At 37.1% G+C, this 5193-nt stretch overlaps 1 pseudogene; it reads left to right on the forward strand.

Annotated features, from left to right (window-relative positions):
- The first annotated feature begins 3255 nt into the window (after positions 1–3255).
- On the forward strand, positions 3256–4497 carry LOC128207798 (zinc finger protein 862-like; annotated as a pseudogene).
- The last annotated feature ends 696 nt before the right edge of the window (positions 4498–5193 follow it).

Consider the following 5193-nt stretch of genomic DNA (forward strand, 5'->3'; position numbering starts at 1 on the left):
TACGGTAAACACCGCGTTATCCGGTCAGGATTTATAGCCATTGAGTCATCAAACTTGTTTTTCGAAAAGTTCTCATCCCATCACTCGCAATCCTTATTCAATATTTCCATTTATTGCGATACTGTTTACGGACCCTGGGGTCTTCTTACCACTAATCGTACAATACATCACAAAGTCAAGAATTTCAGTTGAATATTTAGTGGAAATAACACAATAAATTGAATGTGAATGTTTTACTTGCTAAAACATATAAACTTTGCCTTAACTGACAAATAAAGCTTTTTTATTTTCGAAATATATGGTATAACTTTTCAGATTTATTAACTCGAAAAAGCGATCGCACGATACGTGCGTTGTTTATATGGCCGATAGTATCTCGTAACAGGTCAATAAAATCAGAATTCCTTCGGCAGTCAACACGCAATCAAATTGTCTTTGGACTCGAATTCCGAGGAGTTTTCTTTACATCCGGACAGCCAAAGAAATTGTCCGGCATAAAAAGGTTTTCGATAATTAAGAACGTGTTTTTGTCATCCCGGTGATAACTACTCATGTATTGCTAATAATTATGATGAAACAATGATATAGAGGATAATTGTTTGTTCAGTGTAGTATCGCAATAAATTTCACCTCGTGAAAACCAAAAATAAATAGTTTTTGGTGCTCACTCTGTGAAATATATTTCAATCTTACACTCAAACAAATAATTGTTCTTTTTATTATAAAATATATGCCTAAAAAGGATTTTAAATGACAATTAATTGTAGTTTTTAGGCTTCAGCTTTAGTTCAAGACGTTTGTCATAGACCACACAATTCAATTGAGTCCATGTGGAGTTGAAAATCATACGCGAATGTACCAGATCTCAATAGAAATCAGATTATGACACATACCTGGAATGATGCTTTATTTACAAAGTAAGTTCATGCTCATTCTGAAGTTAGAATACGTAATAGTTTGCGTATATTAACAGTTAATACACTTATCAAACACGATATGAAAGGGAAAACTCCTCTTAATAGGAAAACTCCAGGCAGTCCTGGGTTTTAACTCATTGATACTAGTTTGCATAACAAGTCTATAAAATGAAGATACTACAGGGGAGGGTACCCAGCTATACAATACATGATTAGTTCAATGCGGTTTTCTCCCTTTTGCACCGTTCTAACAGTGAAATAGTTAAATGGGCGAAGTATACCCAGTATCATTGTATGTTGGATGGAAGAACATTTTTTGTGCAACAGTCAAATGCCATTTTTATTTTTCTGAAAAAAAAAACACACTCTAAAAATCACCTGAAAGCATATAATAAAAATAGGATTTATGTTGATTTCAATGTAAGATCGTATTCTATTTCACGGGTGTCATAGAAAACCATACTCTATTCCACTCGTTTGACTCTATGCTGAGGACGTTTTGTCTAAAATGGAAGATCCGGGTGTTAATACAGAAAAAAGAGTGCTTGTGTTCAAGTATCAATATTTTATATAAGTAGAATGAAAGATAACAAACAGGTGGTCTTTTTGCATAGAGCTTAACATAATTTGACACTGTAAAACATGAGTTTTCAGAATAAAAATTGGAAAAATCATTGCCTGTGGAACTGAGTAAATTGGTTGTTTGTAGCCTTATTCCATCTTGACCTCAGGGCCTTATATTTCTACTCAATTTTGTGAGACAGCGTCGGTTAAACTTATGTTTTTTTGTGAAGCATTCATAGAATCCTCTGTATGTAGCTTGTACAAACGCATATACAAGATGGAAGCAATCTTATCCCCTGTTTACCATTAAATTGCACCATAAATTAAGCATTCTAGACGATACTTTAAACTCCATTTGATAATTCTCTTTTTCACCATGTATTATAACTGACGGTGTACTTTGGAAAAAAATCGAAAAATACTTAATTTCGATTTTAAATATTGCCACAACACAAGGTTTCGATGATGCTACAGACTACGGTCTTCAACAAGGGAGGTAATTGTGTGATGACAAAGGAGTTCCATACGGGTACTTTGTGGGCAAGATAAGAATTTCCAGCATGGCCAAATATTTGGATCTACTTATATGAGGTGAGAGAATAGTGATTCTCCCTAACTCTGTGATACTAGTAAAGAGTAAAATATATCATGACATGCCTAATCATGTGTTTTAATACGATCTGAAAAAAGGTTTAATTTGTCAGCAAATTGTGAGGATGGAGTGGATGTCTACAGTAATATGTGTTATGAAATTCAGATAACAAAGTGTTGAAGAAGGGTGTGATTGTTGACGAAGTACCGCACAGCACCGCACAGCACAGCAAAGCATAAAAGACTGTTTTCAGAACCAAGTACTGATTGTTTAAGCATGGACGTATCAGGATTGTCCTCACCAAATTTGGTCGTATAACAAACCTAGTTAAACGCTTACTTAGTTTAACAATAACCTAGTTAAACGTGTTTTAAGCTTGGACACCGCACTAGCTTTCTAAGATGAAATTCTAGTCTTAGGCAGTACATTTGAGCACCATAGTAAAACCTGCGTGAGACATTTTAGCAATTTCTGAAGTTAAGCCAAAGAGATGTGTATTGTTCGAGCAAGAAGAAGAATTGGAAGAATGGTATTTACAAACTAGAGATGAATGAAAAATGAAATGAACGTGGTACGCAGGTGGCGCGTTCTGACATTTTCTAAATATATAGCTACTATTAATGGTTCGCATGTGGTTAAGCACAACATAATACCTTCAATTTCTTGAAATCAGCGCTAACAAGTCGCCGAGTATAAACATTGCCAAATCATGCAGACACTTTCATCCTGGAAAAGGATGCCTGGCCTAAAGTGAACAACACAATATGACGGAGCTCAAAAAGTGTGCCTACAGATAGTTTTGTAACAATCCTGACGCTGCTGACCCTATCGTCACCAGCGATAATATTGATGACGAAAATACTTCCGGAACATTTAAAGATGCGTTCAGTGTGGATCACTCGAAATTTATATCTGTTTCACATGTGTAGGTATTGGTTTTGAATAAGAGTGTCACTTTAACACAACATTATATTGTCCAGTATTAATGCATGCTACTGTCCACCAACAATGTAACAAGTGTAACTGATAGAAGAGGAAATACAGTTCAGAATGAAATGAACTCCAGTACTAAAAAAATGGAACACTCCGGTTTAATTGATGCTTAGTTAATTGGTCGATTGAATATTCTATGTATATTCCGATCATTAGAAAACTACAGAGAATGTGAAGCTTCGGTAGCAGATGACCACAGCCTTCTACAAGAGCGAAGCTGCAATACGTTGGTCCATGGCCAGCGTATTGTTACAGGCGAAGGAAGATCTGCTAAGCAGCATGATCCCGGTCTTCAACAATTTCTTGATCAGGTAAAATAAAGTTAGAAAATAAAAATAATTTAAAACACACATTGCTTTTCATAAATAGAATATATCTATAAGGTCAAAGTTTCTCTCCAAACAAACATTTTCATTTCATGTTTATATTCACATATTTGTTTTTTTTTCTGTCCAAGCTAGCAAATCTGAGAGTAGACAGCCACACAACTAGTCATCCGCTGATGTATTCCAGGAAGTCATCCCCAGCGTAATCGAGGAGGAACTACTTGGCAAGATTCACGACAGTGTTAAGTTTAATGCTTGATGAAAGCACTGACATTTCCATCCACCAGGACTTGATGATGAATATCAGGGTGTTAAAGCGTAATCATGTTGATATTGTTGAGCCACAGACTTACCTTTTAGGGAAAGATTCATTGTATAGGGCCAATGCAAAGTCGATTTTCAGTAAGATGACATGCATACTGGAACAGAAAGGCATTGTCATTTCTAAGCTACTAGTATGTGAAAGCTATGTTGGGAAATACAGATGGGGCGTCTGTGATGATAGGCAGTAAGTCATGTGTAGTTACTAGAATTAAGAGGGACGTTCCTCGTGTGTTGGCAACACATTGTATAGCTCATAGGTTAGCTCTGAGCTATTGTTCGGTTGCAAATAGCATCCCATATTTAGTTAGGATTTAGGAAATACTTAACAGTATCTACACGTTCTTCCATAACTCACATAAGAACACTGCAACGTTGGAAGCTACCCAGAGTATAACCCCAGGGCAGTCGGGTAAGTTTAAGGAGGTGTTACCAACTAGGTTGCTTAGTTTCATGGTTCTGTTGAGGCATGTATCGTGAACTTCAGTAGCGTAGTGGCCGTGCCCTTTGAAGAAAAGTCGTGTAAGTCACTTAGTCTATAGAAGCCGATTACCACATACAAATTCTATACGTGTTCCACTTCATGGCAGTTGTCCTGCATCCATTGGCTATCCTATCCAAGTCTTTCCAGACAAAGGGCATAGGCTTTACAGAGTTTAATTCCCTTTTGATCACTGCTGTACAGAAAATCGAGAAGTGCATCAGCAGATTTCGGATTATATCAGGTCATGTGACAAGTGTCAAAGAGCATAAAGGGATCCAAATGCTTCCCCTACTCCATTGAATCCGCTGCCTGTTGTCGGTGTCTTTCAGAGCCTACCTATTGATCTCATAGGTCCGATCACAGAAAGTTCTGAAGGGCATTCTCATATTTTAGTTTGTGTTTGTAGTTTCACACGATGGGTAGAGGCGTTTCCTCCCAGGACACAGTCTGCATCTGAAATTGCTAGGGTGTTACATGATGAGATTTTTTGTCGGTATGGTGCTTCAAATGTAATAGTCACAGACCGTGGTAGAAATTTCTTGTCAAAACTGGTCAATGCCATTTGTGAGATTTACAAAGTTTCTCGCCACAAGACTGCTAGCTATAATCCTCCTAGCAAATGGGTGTGTTGAAAGACAAAATGCCACCGTAATCAAAACCACCAGAATGTATGTTCAAAAAGATTTCAGTGCAGAATTGGCACTTGATTCTTCCAACAGTTTTAATGGCCATGAAATCCAATCCAAACACTGAAACTTCAGGATTTAGCCCTTTTAAGATGCTCTTTGGAGGCGAGATGAGGTTACCGTTTGATACTAGCCTATTCCAAGGGAATCACTGAAACCAGAAGATAGAACATTAGTTACTCAGTTAAAGAGACACGCTGAAGATGGTCCATGGGACAGCTAAAAGCAATACGGAAATCACTGAAGAAAGCCATGATATTAAGGCAAAGGAGTCGATGCTAGGAATAGGAGAAACAGTCCTTAGAAAGAT

Source organism: Mya arenaria, chromosome 11, assembly GCF_026914265.1.
Source record: "Mya arenaria isolate MELC-2E11 chromosome 11, ASM2691426v1".
NCBI classification, from domain to species: domain Eukaryota; kingdom Metazoa; phylum Mollusca; class Bivalvia; order Myida; family Myidae; genus Mya; species Mya arenaria.